The sequence below is a fragment of the Panicum virgatum genome, chromosome 4N (genome assembly GCF_016808335.1).
Source record: "Panicum virgatum strain AP13 chromosome 4N, P.virgatum_v5, whole genome shotgun sequence".
Classification (NCBI taxonomy): Eukaryota; Viridiplantae; Streptophyta; class Magnoliopsida; order Poales; family Poaceae; genus Panicum; species Panicum virgatum.
In genome coordinates this window covers 48,641,035-48,658,286 of record NC_053148.1, presented here as the reverse complement: position 1 = coordinate 48,658,286, position 17,252 = coordinate 48,641,035, and the positions used below count along the sequence as shown (strand labels likewise).

Below are 17,252 nucleotides of genomic sequence, written 5' to 3'. Positions count from 1 at the left end.
ACTGGAAAGGTTTACCTCACTGCTGGTTGGATGAGTTGGCAGGTTAGGTTAGGTGAGAGGTGCCTGGCGTGATGGCATTAACACAAAGTAGAACAAAACCACATCCTGAACGCAATACAAGCAAGCATGTTAGTGTAAAACTGCTTTAATCCATGTAGTAAAAGTGGATTTACATGATATGAGAAGTCTCAATACCTGGAAAGTAATACGCAATACCTGGAAAGTAATAATACATGAGAAGTCAACCTGGAAAGTGGAAACCCAAAGGATCAAAGTAAAACTTCTCTTCCTCCAAATAGTACTCCCTCCGTTTCAAATTATAAGTCATTACAAGAATTTTGGAGTGTCAAACCATCTTAAAGTTTGACCAAAATTATAGAGAAAAACACAAAGATTAATGACATCAAATAGGTATACTATGAAAATATAGTTAACAAAGAATCTAATGATACTTAATTGGTATCATAAATGTTATTATCTTATTATATAAATTTGGTTAAACTTGAAAAACTTGACTCTCCAAGAATCTTGGAATGATTTATAATTTGGAACGGAGGGAGTAAAAAAAATTGAGAAAGTAAGCCCTGCCAAAGAAAACCAAAAGGGCCACTAGTTCAACCCCAGCACAAGCTGACACAGACCCCTGTTCTGCAGTGAACAAACACGAGACACACTCCATATTATCTGCAGCCTTGTTCCAGTAACCCCTTTAAAATACTCAATTTTCTAGGCTCCAGCACTCCACAATTTAAAAACTAGTGCAATTTAAATTGTAGGAGGAGGAGGAGAATATACAAGCACTACTAGTACACTTTCACCAAACCTATGCTCAATTTTGTAGCTAGGCTCAAAGTTTAAGCTGAATATTCATGCATGCATGGGTTTGTGGGGCACACACAAAGGCCGTGGGTCTGGATAATTGGAGATGGCAACCAAAGCAAGCCGGGTTTCCGGGCATGCATCTGCAGCGGCCAACTAATCTGCTGTGGCCTCACCTCACCAGCTCCATCATTGATCCTCTCAGATCAACCCCTCCTCCCCCATGTGCTCCTCCCTAAACTAACCACCCACTTGGAATTAACAAGTTCACCTTCTCCCTGCTAGCTCTCTCCCAGGCCCATGCCCATCTCTATCTTTTCTCATCTCTATCTTTTCTTGAAAACAAAGGGCATCTTGCATCTGCCATGGGAGGGGAATATTATTAGGATTATTAGGAGCATGATTGCCTTCGCCTAGGAAGCTAACCTGTGCCTAGGGCAAATCAGCATCATTAGCCTGTAGTAGGTGCTCGCTAATGGTGTCATCAGGTTGCTGGGCAAAAGTGTCTGGACTGCCTAATCAGATTGTTTGACTAGTAGTGGTATATGGCTACATTACATGTAATCTGCCACTTGGTTCAGCTAGAAAAAAAGCCGGCTGATTTCGGCTATTTCAGTAGTATTCTGTGAGAGAGAATAAGTTGTAACAAACTGAAATTAGCCAAAAGGAGACAAGCCAAAGAAATAAGTGTCCAGTTTGTAGCTAGAGAGCTTAGATATTGTAATTGATCATAACAAAATAAGCTAGGAAAACTTGAAACTACGAGTGAATATAGTTATTGTTTTGGAAAAGAAAAACAGTTGAACATAGATAGGCTATTTCATACTTTAGAATCAAATCAACTAAGTTCTCACTCTCTTATTAGGACAACCGGTACATGTTTTAAGTTTAGCAAAGCCAGGCTGATATATTTGTGGCGCGCGTACGGCCACGTACAGGTACTAGGATTTTCAGCCTAACCGAATTACCGGCCCATAAATACGAAAAACCAGCGAGCAGAAACCAACCAAAAACACGCGGAGACAGCGAGACACGGGCGCGGGCCACATCATCATCGGCCGCAAAGCATCCCGGGGCCGGCGTGCCCGCGGCGAACACGGCACGTGGCGAGCTCGTACGGGCGGCCGCCGCGTCGCCGGTTCGCCGGGATCCCCTGCGATCATTCTGTCGTGCTGACCCCCGTGCGTGTGAACGCCCGCCCGCCGCACGCGGCGGAGGCCCAACCGGCTGCGGGCTGCACGCGTAGGGGTGGGCAATCGGTTTGTTCGGTGTATTCGGTTCGGTTTGTTCGGTGTTAGAAAACTTCGGTGTTTAGAAACTGAGAGCCGATCGGTGTTTAGCAAAACTGAAAACCGACAACTTTGGTTATCGGTTTTTCGGTTCGGAGTTCGGTTTTTACCGAACAACACCGAACTTCTTTGCGTCAAATTAAAATGGAGGCACACGGTAGTTTAGCACACCAAGATCCTTGAAAACAAGTAGTTTTTGTTGTTTTGAATGTCGTGATACAATCAACACAGGCACAACAAATTAATTAATCAAACAAGGCACCTTGCCGCTGCTAGCTTGTTGCGGTGCCGCACGAGCAACACCTTCCTTCGCGCATCAACGTCGGCCTCCAAGGCGAAGATCCACGGAATCCTCTCGTCCTTGCAGGAGTCGCAGGATTGCAGCCCTAGAAGCCGGCGTCTTGCTCGTGCCTACGCCGGCACAAAGCTCAGATGCTGGCCAGGCCAGGCCAAGGGCTGGCCGCCGGCGTGGTTTGGAGGAGGCGCTAGCCGCTGGGGTGGACTGAGGCATGGAGCTGCTCGCCACCTTGTCGTCCATCGTCGTGGACTGCAGATGTGCTGCTGGGTTTAGGCTGTCGTCGGCCGCCGGCCACTAGCTTGTGCTGCGATGCGTCAATCTGAGCAAGAGCGATTGGGGAATTAGAGCGATTGCAGCCGCCGGCTGCGATGTGTGGCTAGATACAAGGCAATAACATTAGGGTTTGGTTAGAGTTTGATGGGCCGAGGGTGGGCTGTGGGCTTAGTGCTTGAGGTCTGGAAGTGGGACGGAGTCACAGAAGTCACGGAAGGAACTAGCAGCCTCTGCGCCTGGCGTAGACTTCGGTGGTTCGGGATTTCGGTTCTATGCATGCTGAAAACCGACACCGCCACCGAACACCGATCTGTGCAGAAATAAAAACCGAAAACCGAACCGAACAACCGAAAAACCGAAACTTCGGTTCGGTTCGGCTCGGTTCGGTTCGGTTTTCAGTTTACGGTTTAAAAGTGCCCAGCCCTATGCACGCGCACGGGCGCGAGCGGGTGCCATGGCGTGGACGCTACGTGCATCACCACGGCCTCGGCGTCTCGGCGTCGACGGAGAGGAGTCACGGCCTCACCCTCACCGCCTCACGGAGAACTCGTTTTGCTCGAGCCGTTCACGCGCCCAACAACGCCGGCACTTTTCCCAGGCTTAGCTTTCGGAGGTCGCTTTGCTTGTGCCATTTTCATTCTTACCTGACAGAAAACTAACGACTGGACAAAGACCCTCTTTGTTCCTCCTCGGATTATATATGGAATCCAAACAAACAGCTTTTTTTTTTTGTTTAGTTCCTCTTCAAACATTTTTTAAAAAGAAATCTTACTATTTAGAAGTATTAAATAAAATTTATTTACAAAACTTTTTGCACGGATGGGTTGTAAAATCGTGAGATAGTCTAATGAGCCTAATTAATTCATAATTAGTGGATGGTTACTGTAACATCACTGTTGCAAATCATGAATTAAATAGGCTCATTATATTCGTTTCGAGATTTACAACTCATCATGCGTCTCGAGATTTACAACGCATCATTGTAAAAAAAATTTGTAAACAGATTTTATTTAATATTCCTAAATAGCAAGATTTCTTTTGGTGTAACGTGTGTAAAATTTTTGGGGAGGGAACTAATAGCCTCATTTGTCGGGTTTTATCCGTCCAATGTTCCAATCTCATCTAAGTAAGTGTATTTTAAAGAAACTTTTAGACAAACCAGTAGTCATAAGAATTGACCTATGTGCCACTAATTAAGTTTTAACTAGTACGGTGATCATGCGTTGCTACGAATAATCTGATTAGAGTTCTGATTAATTTGTCCAGGTTCTGGTTAGGTTTCTAATTATTTATTCTGGTTTCAATTAGAATTTCGACTGTCAAGGAAACATTGCTTCCTTTAAAGATAAGTACTGAGTTGGGGCACCAGCAATGGGAGAATAACAGGGGGTAGTATTAGCTTACTGCCGGCAAGATACATTATGGAGGGTATAAGTATAGCAGATAGTAGTTGCTGCCAGCAGTAGCACTACTACCGGGCAAGAGGCAATATATCACTCTCCCTCTTATACTATCCTTGCTTCACTAGTCTACTAAAGCATCTTATTACGTGAGACGACTACTATCTACTAAGATCTGGTCCTACCTTATTACTGAGTCAGGCAAGATATATTGCCCATGCCCTTATGGAGAAATATGTCGCATGCACATTAATTCATCGAAGCTTGGGCAGGTAACAAATATCCAGCAATAAATGCTTACAAACCTTGGATAGGAAAAAATATCAGCGGATGGGCCTCTGGCCAGCGGTAACTCCCGCTGATGGGAGGTACCGGCGGGGGTTCGAGCCCGTCCGCACCTGTGGGTACCGGGGTTGTGTGCGAGTGTGTTGGGTGCCTGGGTGTGCCTGGGTGTGTGTGCGTGTGTGTGGTGGTGTGCATTCTCCGTACGACGCGTTTCGAGATTAATTGGACAGTCTCGTCTACGTTGAGTCTGGTCAGTGTGAGTGTCCAAAAATTTTACATGACTCCCCAATGCTTCTGAGTACTTTTAAAAAAAATCAAGCAATTAAATGCGCATGCACATAATTAAAAAGAAAAATATCAAGCAATTCGGTGCACATGCACACCTTGGAAAGGAAAATAAGATAATTAACAGCACATACAATTACATTTAAATCTCATTTGAATTCAAATGCTAATGGGTGCAAGTGCTGAATTTTAATACTAACTCATTCAAACGGGAGTGCTAAGACTAAAGTTTAGCTGAAATCTAAAAAACATTAGCATATCTATAAGTGCTAATATGTGCTAAAATTTAACACTACTTTAGCTAATCTAAAAGATATTAAAAACCATTTCTTGCTGAGCCAATTTGAAATGCTCGAAATGCACTTGTTTTGTGTGTGAGAGAGTAACAGATTGTGGTGTGGTGGCACTACCAAAAAACAGCAGGTTCCTGACGGCCAAAAACCGTCAGGAAAAACCTAAAAACCGTCAGGAATACTTTTCCTGACGGCGAACCGACAGGATTTTGCCGACAGGAGTCCATTGTCAGGAATGATACCCTTCTTCTGTCGGTTGGCCGACTTGAATCCATTCCTGACGGCAATTCCTGACGGTCGGCCTGAGGGTTCCACCCGAATAAATCAGTGACCAATTCCTGATGGTCAAACCATTAGGAAACCAACTAATAAAGATAAAAAAATAATATACACATGAACACTGCACCCATAATTACAATTCAGCTCCACTGATAGTTCAATATACATGTCCACAAAAATTATTTGTATATTGACATCAAATTGACATCCATTGAGCTATGGCAACAAAATAAACAAATGAGTACTCCACTAAACATACATCTTTTCAAATCTAGAGAGAACTTCATATGACAGATTGATTTAAATTCTATAACTCCTTATGTACATGACTCATCAGCTAGATACCTGAACTTGTAGACAAGCTCAATATAACTTATGGTCAAGTAAACTAAAGGTCAACTGAAGTTCACCTTGAAGTTGATACTAATGCAAGATTACACTTTCCGCTAGCTCCATCCCATTGTATTTTTGTACCTGACCAAGTGACCAAATTAAATAAATTAGATGGCAGCCAATGTTCAAGTTGTAAAAATAGAAAAAAAATTAGTAATGATGCAAGTATCACTTCAGTCTGCTGCCAACATCAAGGTCAATTGTCCTTTATAAATTCTTGAACTCAACAAGAAATAAAATCTGAGCAGAAGCACTGGTATATTTCTAATGCACAAGGAAACTGGTATATTTCTAATCAAACTGAACATTTACCAGTTTGATTCAGAACAAAGTAAAGAAGCACTGGTATATTTCCAATGCACAAAAAAGGCCGTAAATGTCAACCATTCAAAATTTCGATTATACATCAGCAGGAGCAAGGTTCAAATCACGGGCATACAAATAGCTATTAAGTTGTTTAAAGGTTGGTTCACGCGATGCAAATTAATAGCAGTAGACACACACGTTAGTGGCACACAGGTTGGTAGTGCGTATACATGTCGTTTACAATTTGTACATGCAGATCACATTATCATCCATCAAGTTATTGGCACAAAATGACTAATGCACTAAATATACATCTTTTCAAATCTAAAGAGAACTTAATATGACAGATTGTTTAAAATTCTATATCTCTAAGTGAACCAAAAGGTAACTGAAGTTCACCTCGAAGTTGAACTGGAGTAATATATAGAATGGCAGTTCATGCTAACTCTGTTAGTCTGTTTCGTTGTATTTTTGTACCTGACCAAGAACCAAATTAACTCAATCAGATGGCAGCCATGTTGAAGTTGTCAAAACTGAAAAGGACTAGTAATGATAGGACTAGCAATTCATCCTGCTGCCTATATCTAGTTCTGAACTAAAAAGACATTTCAACTTAAGGCAGATAATGCATGTTACAAACTGAAATTCAGTATCATATAGGCAGCAAAAAGGACATGAGTTCATTCTGGTTCATCTTGCAAGCATGTATAGGTGAGTAATTGTGATATCTCTGCTTTCCTCATTTTTAGAAGATATACTTTACTGAAGTTGCTGCCATATGACATGAGAATGCATGAAAAAAGTCAAGTCATTGTTTTGGTATGAAAACTAACCTTCCTTTAGGTGCAGCTTCTCAAGCTCCTTGGCTCTAGCTTCCACTTTCTCAAATCTTTCTGCAAGCCACACAGCCAATGATATACAATCAAAACATGAAAAATAACAGTAATTCACTTTAGCAATTAGCAGTGTGCACACTGAAGTATGGATGAACAAAGCCAGGGCTGAGTACCTGTGAACCAAGTCTGTTTATTGGCATCACACCAGCTAGCAGCTAATGAAATTATCTATGGCAATAATCAACTTTGCCTAGGAACAAGTAAGGAAAGGTCACAGTGCAAAATAAATAACTTGTGAATGCCTGCACTTTATTGAATCCAACTAAATTATTAGCATAAATATCAGATACAACTAAATCAAGGAATGAATCTAGAATGGCAAATGCAGATAACGCAAAGGAAACTAGCAAAAACCTGCACCAGAGAGGTCGGCCATGCAGCCCTCAGCGTGGAAGCGGGGGGGGGGGGGGGGCTTGGTGTAGTCGTGCTCGTGTGGGGAAGGCTTGGGTGAGAGAGCTGCAGCGCCGGCCTGAGCTCGGGGAGGAGCACACCGGCCCGAGGTCGGGGAGGAGCATCACCAGCGCCGAGGCCGGGGAGGAGCAGCGCCGGCCCAAGGCTGGGGAGGAGGATGCGGTGGCGTCGGGGCAGATCCACCCAATACCGAGGTCGAAGAAGGCGGCTCCGGAATGGATCTGGCCGGCAAGCACGACGCCAGTGCGGAGGCGGCGCCTAGGGTTAGGGTTGGGAGGAGCTCGAGGGAGGCTGAGGCAGAGGAGCTCGAGGGAGGCTGAGGCAGAGGAGCTCGAGGTCAAAAGGCTCATTAGGTTCGTCTCGCGAAGTAGAGCAAAATTGTGGAGTTAATTTTGTAAATTAACTTTATTTAATACCCCTAATTATTTATCAAAATTTTTATGCTACTAGTACTACCAGTACAAACGAAACAGGGCCCGAGCAGCCTCTGCAGAGTCTGCAGTTTTTGGAGTACTGCTACGTGCTGGCTTTCTGGCCTCTACGGTTCGCGAGAGGCCGTCTGCTAGCGGACGGATTCCGGGCCGTCCGATCCTCCCCTCTCGACATCACGCCCGTCCGTGCCTCGCCAACGGTACCGTGCAACGCACTAGTATACTGTGCACGAACAGTACAGTAGAAACCAATTTTTTAATCTTGGCGTGTTTGGGGTTGCACGAGGTCGTGGGCCCGGCGTGACGGTTTTCGTGCTCCCCGGAAACGCGCGTCGTGGGCCCGCACAGTTTGACCAGGTAGCCCGGATCGCGAGGATTTCTGTCGGGACTGACGGGACTCCGGCGAAATTTTCTTTTCTTTATTTTTTCCGTTTCCTACGTGGAGATTCGTGCCAGCACCCTGACTGGGCCCGTGGCCGACTGGCCGTGGTGCCCTAGAACCTACAAGCACTGTAGTATACAGCTGCACTACGCTGCAGGAGTACACAGTATTCACCTACCGTATGCACACTGCAGCTTCTAAAAAAAAAGAAAATGTTCCAAATACGTAAAAAATAATTCCATCAAGAAAACATTACCTCTATCTAATTCCAGTCGTCATTGCAGGGAACTCGAGTTTTCTAAAAAGAAAAAAGTTAGCAGATTGAGTTATGCAGATCGATCACCTTTCATTTCACCAATTAGAATTAATATATATGAGGATCAAGATACATAATTGGCCAAAGCATAATGCCAGCACCATTATATCCAATGCTGCAAACGACAACAGATGGCTATCAGATACATTTGTGGTTGGGAAAAAAAATAGTATTTCCCTCTTGTAGTTGTTTGTGCATGCATGCATCTTGTAGCATACAGTATAGTATGTGTGTGTGTGTATATATATATATATAGACACACACATATGTAGCTAGCTAGGGTGCAGTGTACGTATGTGCCGACCCAACGGTGGCCGGCTGGCTGCCTAGCGATCGATAGCGAAGATGCATGGGCATTGTGATTCCATGTAAGGATGGATCTAGACATCCGAATTCGTAGAACAAATTTGATATTTTAAAATAGATATGCTTAAAATTTTATGCTAATCTTTTTTTATATTATCAATCATATTATTACACATAAGAATAAAATTTTGTATAGATTTTTTTATGTATTATTTGCTCCCTACAATTAAAAAGGTGAAAAAAGATTCGAATCCGTATCCGATCCGTATTCGAATTTTTATATCTATTATTTGAGAATATATATGATAAATTTGAGGTTTAGTTTTTATGAATCTTTACAAGATCAATGTTAAATACAAGGCTATGAATTTACATAGTAAATTCTATATCTTATTTGTCCATAATCAAAGAAAAATAACTAAAAATCTGACATTCGAATAACCATCCGAATCCATCCTTAATTCCATGTGAGGCTGTCATGTGGAGGATGCGGTGCTTGCCACCAGCCCACCACCCAACAGAATGATCAGCCGAGATGATGAGCCGGATGGGATGGCATGGCATGGCATGAGGCCGGCCGGGCCAGTAGATACGCCGAGCCAGCCATGTGGCCGTCTGACTTTTGTTCCGGCCGGGCCCGGCCCGTGCAAACAAGCCATGTCCAGCCATGGGGATTCCGTCGGATCCAAACCGCTACTAATTATTCATTCCATCTGGTATCGATCCACTACTCCGGTCCACCACCTGATAGTATTTTTCCGATGATTGCTTGCTTGGTGCTTCCAAAAGTTGCAAGTTGAAGGTCATGTCCGGGCTGGCCGCTTGGGACGGCTGAACCGTCGCGCACCGACTTGTACGGTACGCGTTGGAGTAGACGACGACGGAGAAGGCTGCAGGCAGGGACATTAATTATTCCACTATGCGGTAGCTCCATATTTGAGCACGCTCCATGACCTACCTTATTACGTTGACAATAAGACAGCGAGAGAGCATTGGAGCAAGGACCATTGACCGACTCATTGTAGAGATTAAAAGGGAACGGGAAAAATATGATGGAGTATATATAGCATCACTCTTAATTATGGCCTTGTTTAGATGCGAAAAGTTTTTGGATTTAAAATACCGTAGCATTTTCGTTTGCATTTGGTAATTATTGTCCCGCTATGGGTTAACTAGACTCAAAAGATTTGTCTCGCAAATTATAGTCAAACTGTGTAATTAATTATTTTGTTTAGCTATATTTAATATTTCATACATGCGTTCAAAGATTCGATGTGATGGAAAATTTTGTAAAATTTTAGAATTTTAATTGCATCTAAACAAGCCTTACAGGCCTATATATTTGTGGCGTCGGATTAGCAAGCTAAGAAAAGCGGCCGGCAAGATAAAGCAGAAGAGGAGAAGGTTCCAGCGGAGCTCCCAGCGGATGAGGCTTTACGGCGCCGAATCGATAATACAGTAGTGTTCTGACGCCCTCATTTTTTTTTTTTTTTTGGTTCCGGCGTGGAGTTGTTATGACTTATGACGCATGACCACGCTTTCCCACCCCCACCCCCATCATGATCAGCCTTTCGAAAAGCAGGGAGCTTTCTCGTATTAGAATTGAGTAGGTATCTTTCCGTTCTAAATTATTAGTTATTTTTAGTTTTCTAGATTTAGAAAATTAATTATACATCTAGATATAATAGATACTGTATGTATGTAGATTTATAGCACTAGAAAAGTTATAACGATTAATAATAATTTAATTAGAAATATCGAAAGGGCAGTATAAGACTATCTGTACTCATTATACTCTAAAATCATCCTTTATAATGAATATTCTCGTATAATCATCGAGATTCTTTACTCTACACTTAATTCTTCCGCAGCCGTCCATACTCTATATCACCCTCTATCACAACCACCCAGCAGTGGAGCCCACACGTCATACACATCTACCCCTCCCCACCTCCCTCTCCCACCCCCCCCCCCCCCCCCCCACCCCGACCGCCGCCTCCCACGCCCAGCGCGACCGCCGCCCCGCCCCTGCACCCTGCGCGCGGCTCCCCACCCCTCCCCTGCTCGGCCGTGCCGTCCTCGTGGCGGCAGCGGCGGCGGGCGCGCGCGCGGGCGGGGCCGGGCAGCGGCGACGGCGCGTGGCCGCGGCGTCGACCGGCGCGCGCGGGCGGAACGGCGAGGCGGAGCGGGAGCGGCCGGCGCGCGCGTGCGGAACGGCTAGGCGGAGCGGCCCCTCCACCGCCCCTCTCCCTCATCCCTCCCTCCACCGCCCCTCTCCCTCATCCCTCCCTCATCTCCGCCGGGTCCTGGCGCTCGCGGCCGGCGGCTCGCCTCCCTTGCCGGCCCTCCGCCGGGGCCCGGAGCAGCGCGCGGCGGCCGGCCCTCCTCCTCCTTCGCGCGCGCGGCCGCGGGCAAGGGCGAGCACGAGCGGCGGCTGCACGAACGGCGCATGGAGAGCTCCGGCTCGGGGGCTCCGGGGCGAGCTGGGCGGCTCCTCCCTCCCCAGGTCCGTCCCGCCGCCGTCCCCGTGCTCCGCGTCTCCACCTCGTCGCCCGCGGCCGCGGGCGCACGCCGAGATGTGGGTGGATGCCGGGAGCGTGCTGGAGCGTGGGCGGCCTTCTTCCTCGAATCCAGCTCGGTGGCGCGGCGCGCGCGTCCTCCCTCCCCCTCCCTCGCCGACGCGCATCCTCCATCCCCCTCCAAGCGGTGGTCCAAGCAGTGGCGCGGCGGCCATCCAAGCGGTGGCGTTCCCTCTCGCGCGGAGCTGCGGTGGCCGGGCCAAGGAGCCACACCCGGCGTGGCAGGCCTCGCCGACCCCACCGCCGCTCCCGGCCGCATCCGGCTCCTTGCGCCGGCTGCGACGGGCGGCGGCCCTCCTTCCTCTGCGCCGGGCCTCCTCCCCGCGGCGGCCTCCACCTCCCCAAGCCGGCCGCGGGCCGCCTCCAGCAGCCATGGCGGACGGTGGCTCCAGCACCACGGCGTCGACCTCCCCGCCGTCCCGGTGGTTGGGATGGCGCGCGGACCGAGTGGAGCGCGCGGGCCCGCGCGGATAGCGGGCTCCTCTGCTTTCGCTCGCAGTGGCGTAAACGGAAGTGCCAGCGCGGATAGCGGAAGCTTTTCCGTTTGCCGCTGCAGCGGGTACTGAAGTAAGTTTTACAGGCCCCCGGTGCGGGTAGCCTAAACTGCGGAAAAGGCATAATTCCGGACATCCTCGCTGTGGGAATCCCGATCTGCCAACTCAGCACGTGTTTGGGATTAGATGATGGTGAGTGTGTTTATGTCAAAAGTTTGCGAAAAGTGAAGTTAAGTGAAGTTGAAAATCATTGTAGCACTTTTTGTTTGCATGTGGTAAATATTGTCCTACCATGGGCTAAATAGACTCAAAAGATTCATCCATCCAAACTGTGCAATAAGTTGTTTTGTTTACCCACATTTAATGTTCCATGCATGTGTCATTTGCTATATTTAATATTTCGATGTAATTTCGATGTGACAGAAAGTTTGGATTAACTAAACACACCCAGGAAGGTTTGGCAAAGCAAACTCGAGAGAGAGGAGCCGCAGCAGTGGCTCCTTGCCGTGCAGCCGGAGGGAGCCGGACAAGACGTACGTACGTGATGAGAATAGATGACGAGCGGTCAGATTTATAAAGTTAAAGCAGTTGAACGATACAAATAATTAATTTGAATTTAAAAGGGACCGCGAAAAAGAATCTACCTATCAATCTATCTAGCAGCTAGCAGCTAGGAGCGGCAATAATTAATTTTTGTTACTAGTAATCTAGTAGTAGTATATGTATATTAGACAACAACATGTTTGTGCTAGCTCGTGCTACGGGCAAATAAATTAAAGAACGAAAAATAGGACATGGCTGTCCCGAGCACCAGCGACGTTGCTGTAGAACCGCACGAGCCGATAGCGACCCAGAGCCCAGAGGGAGAGGAAGCCGCTGCCACCATTTACGCATGCACTCCACAAGGACTCCTATCCCAACCTATCTGCTCTTCCGGTGCTTGCCGACACCGAGAGGTTTAGCATTCGACGATGCTGCGTTGCTTGCTTGCCGATTACTGATCGACCTCACTTTTAATTTACGGAGCTACTCCCTGCATCCCACGCACGAGAAGTGCAGTCCTAATTCTTTAGGATAGATTAGTGGTAGCATGAAAAGACTCATATACACTCATTTATTGAAAAATACAATTAGATTTGACATGCCAATTAAATCTGACCACTTAATTATACATGTAGTTTAGATCCATTTTCTAACTTTGCACTTTTTATGGATTTTTTTTTTCAAATCTAGAATTATACTCTTCATAGGACAGGACGGAAAGAGTAACTACTATTGTAAGAGATAGAGTAATGATGAGCACTAATACACACACTAATACGCAAAGTAAAGCATTTTTCTATGAGGTCAGCAATAATATGCATGGTTGTAATGACATGGTGAATATATACCCCTTCATTCATTTTTATCTATATATTAGCTTTGTTCTAAGTCAAACATAGCTAACTTTGGTCAAATCTATACCGTACGCACTAAATATATTTCATGGTGAATTTAACGAAACAAAGTTGATATTGTAAGTGTCATTATTTTTATACAAATTCGATCAAAGTTGATCAAATCTGGCTTAGAATAAACCTAACGGGGCGTGCAAATAAAAAAACGGAAGGAATATTCTAACTTTGATTTTCCGGAGTGGCCTCGACTCATCATGCATGCTGGTGGCCGCTGCAATTAGTAGTCACTTCAATTAGTGGTGGGTTTATCTTGAGCTTTACCTTTATTCAATCCACATATCCATCAGCTCTGATCCCTTTTCGTTTGGAAAAGAATCCTTGCATTCATTTGCAGTGCTCACATGTGTGGGTGGGCCTTGCGGCTGTTATAGGAAGGCCCAGCCGGCCTATTGGTTGATAGACATCACATGAGCTTATCACTCCAAAGTACATGCCTGCAACTGCAAGGTGTGTCATTGATTTTGTGCTGCAAAAAATGATCGCCAACCTCCTTGCCCCTCTGCAAAAAAAAAAAAAAAAGTTCCTGATCCCCCATTCCTCCTGTGGTGTAAAAAGGGGTCGGAGGACTGAACGGTCGTTGTCCAAATAGATAGAGAGAGACGAGTAAATTGACATGAGTACTACGGGCAATGTCTCATGTGTGCAATGAGCAATGTCATCTCACCGTTGTGCACCGACCGCGAGTGCCGAGGCTTGTGATCCGTCCCAAGAGTTGCCGAGCGAGAATAAGAACAAGGTCTCGTCTCGTCCATCCACTCGAACTCAGCTGGTGGGCATCCAGGTAGCTAGCTCGTGAGTTTGTAAGCTCGAGGTGGTCGATTTGGGCCTAACCTTTCGAGGAACGGCCGGGCTGCACGCCCCAAGCGTAGGAGCAGGGCCGTACCGGCAAATTCGGGGGCTCTGTGCGAAACAATGGACTGGGGTTCTGGTGACCTAGTGAAGGATCATGAATACCAAGCGATACCAGTCGGCAAGCGCGATATGCTGTGTGAAAGCACAAATGTTAGAAGTCACACGAGCGCGATGTGCTGTGTGAAAGCACAAATGTTAGAAGTCACACGTGTGATTGATAGTTAAATCATCACATAAGGCCCAATAACTATTTTTTGTTCCGGAATTTTTTTTGTTGCTGGAACAATTGTTATTGTTTAGGCAACAAAATTTTTTTTCCGAAAAAAGTTTGTTCTAGCAACAAAGCATTGAGGGATTTGGTTTATTAGGCCGATTTTATCTCCAAAACACGAAATCTTGAAGAGCTTGGGGTGCTGTGACAGGTACACTTGAGATCACACACGTGACCCCAAATAACACCCATATAAAAAAAGTGGCAAGTGATACGCCTACGATGATTTATCTTTTAAGAGCAATTTGGGCCATGTTTTGTCACAAATTGGGTCAAACAATCAACTAAATTAAAGTATTTGCATGACTATATCTAATATATACCTAATATTTTGGGGGCCCTTCGAATTCGGGGGCCCTGTGCGGTCGCACGGCCTGCACGTGCCCAGATACGGGCCTGCGTAGGAGTTGACGACGCTCGCACGCACCAGCGTGCCGTGTCCATTGTTCCACTGGCAAAGCAAAGCAACAGCACGCACGGTTTTGGCTAGATAGAGATTTGCTCTACGGGAACCGGATCTTGATGGCTACAAGTGTTTGCAGGTGTGGTTATCGGTGGCCGGTGGCCGCCCAATGTTGCCGATGACTCATCATCCGCCCATAAACGCTCGCTCTGACAGATCGGGTTCGCCGATTCGTCGTGTTCTGGTGTTGCATGCATTCGCGGACCGTCTCTGGATTCAGGGAGGAAGGTGGCGAGATTTTATTTAGAATATGGATGAGTTCTGGCCTTGATCACTTACAAGCAAGTGACTACAGCCAAACAGGTAAAAGCACAGCACGCAGGCTGCCAGAGACTGAGCTCTACACACACAAATGAGAAGAAACAAGTCTGACAGGGGAACACACAATACGGAGGAAAACTAATTAAGCTAAAAAAAAATCATGGACATGGCGTGGCGATATGACATGTTCAGGCTGTTCTTATATATCGTGCAAATTCTTCGGCACGAGTGCGTGCGAGAATTCTTGCAGAAATGCTAGACGCTGCGTGCACTGCGTCCGCCATTGACAGACATGCTGGGAGCTCAAACAGCATGTCCTGTTCTGACTCGGTGGACGACGACGCCGGAGACGAGAGGCGCCAGGACATCGATGGCCCACCGGCCCTTCAGTCACGCGCGACCGCGACTGCCGACTGCGTCTGCACGGCGCGAAGGCGACCTTGCGGGGCCTCATAGCACTACTGGATTTCTCTTGTTTGCCGAGTGCTACAGACACCGGAACAGCGACCGATCAAGGGCGCGAGGACGAAGAAACGAAAAGAAAAGAAACGATATGCGTTGAAAATCTTGGCCGCACATGTTCCATCCGACGCCTCGGAGGCAACTCGGGGTGGGCTGTATTTCATTTACCGTCCACCCCGGACGGTCCTTGAAATGCCGTTCGCGCCTGGCGTCGGGCTGCCAGTCGCCACCGCCCACCCGTCGGCAATCCTGGCCTCCGTCTCGAGCTCCCCAAGCCATCAGCCAACGTGCTGCTGCACGAACGGTCACGTGCGCTCGCCGGTTTGCTGGCCGATGCGAGGACGCCGCCGGCCCGGCCAGTCGCTCCCGTCGGCGCGGTCGCCAAGAAGGCCAGATTGCCAGAAGCACAAGAGGTGAAGAAACTTCAGTCCAACAGCGACTTCACCTTCCTGACAAAAGAATGGATCACGACTGAAACGCTGGAAAATGAACGCATTCATGCCCTGTTTAGTTCCCAAAAAATTTCTTACAGTATCCGTCACATCGAATTTTTAGACACATGCATGGAGCATTAAATATAGTTGAAAAAAATAACTAATTACAGTCTAACTGATTAGCACGAGATGAATCTTTTAAGTCTAATTAGTCCATAATTAGATATTATTTGTCAAATAACAACAAAATATACTACAGTACAAAAACCCAAAAATTTTCACGAACTAAAATTCAACACTTTCGAGTGCGTTGCACTAGCTGTTTCAGGCTTTCGGAAGATGAGCAGAAACATGTAGATTTGTTCCTGAACGCAACGCGCGTCAAGAATTGATGACTGATCTGCTGACCTGAAAAATCGAGCTGGCATGGGCATTCCAGTCAAGTTCAGGTACTACCTCCGTCTTAAAATATAAGTAGTATTTGTTGACTTCTACTGATCATGCTTGGTCATTCGTCTTATTTAAAAAATTTGAGAAAAAATAAAGTAATTAAGATATACTTCAAATATATACGATGATAAAACATGTCATAATAAAATAAATAATAATTTCACAAATTTTTTGAATACCATGAATGGTCAGACATAATCAATAGAAGTGAACAAATATTTATATTTTGAGACGGAGGTAGTCCTTGTAAGACTGGAGGACCAGAGGAACTGAACGGCAGCTCTTTGCACTCTCTGCATCAGCAGCGCAGCTGCCGTACGACTCCTGCAGCGATGGCACTCGCCATTGCCGACGGTGACCGGGCACAGGTACTTGAACTGGCCAACGACACCTTGGCGTCTGTCGCGCGCGCGTCCACCTCCACGCCGGTCTGGTCAGCCAATCCTGCCCATTCACCAAATCACCGGCCAGGACACTGCGGAGGTGGCTGACCTTGGCGTCCGGGGCCGCGGCCTCCCCTCCGCTGCGAGCTCGATCTTACAGGTCACTGGACCGCCTGTCGCCTGAGTTGCCGAGGCCCGAGGGGAACGGCGAGCGGAGGAGAGCTCGAGGAAGAAGAAAAGCGTCCCGGTTCTTATTATACTCGACGCAATCTTGACCGCACATGTGCCATCCGACGCCTCAGAGACAATCCGGGGGTGGACGGTATTTCATTTACCGTCCACCCCCCGTGTCGGGATGCCAGTCGCCACCGCCCACCGGGGCACCCGGCTGACATCGTCGGAGAAGCCATGAGTCCCAAAGCAATCGTCGGACGTCCCGCTGTAAGCGCACTGGGGCTCGCTCGTCAGCTTGCTGCCCAACGAC

General features: G+C 46.8%; 1 long non-coding RNA gene across 5 annotated transcripts; it reads right to left on the bottom strand.

Annotated features, from left to right (window-relative positions):
• Positions 1 to 5,343: 5,343 nt before the first annotated feature.
• Positions 5,344 to 7,218, bottom strand: LOC120668710. 5 transcript variants are annotated; one of them, XR_005672542.1, is made up of 3 exons: positions 7,171 to 7,218; positions 6,320 to 6,813; positions 5,344 to 5,695 (listed from the first exon to the last, which is right to left on the bottom strand). It is a non-coding gene; the product is annotated as an uncharacterized LOC120668710 (long non-coding RNA). The 5 variants fall into 5 exon arrangements; XR_005672543.1 differs by having other exon boundaries at positions 7,177 to 7,218; XR_005672540.1 differs by lacking the exon at positions 7,171 to 7,218 and adding an exon at positions 6,930 to 7,006.
• Positions 7,219 to 17,252: the final 10,034 nt, after the last annotated feature.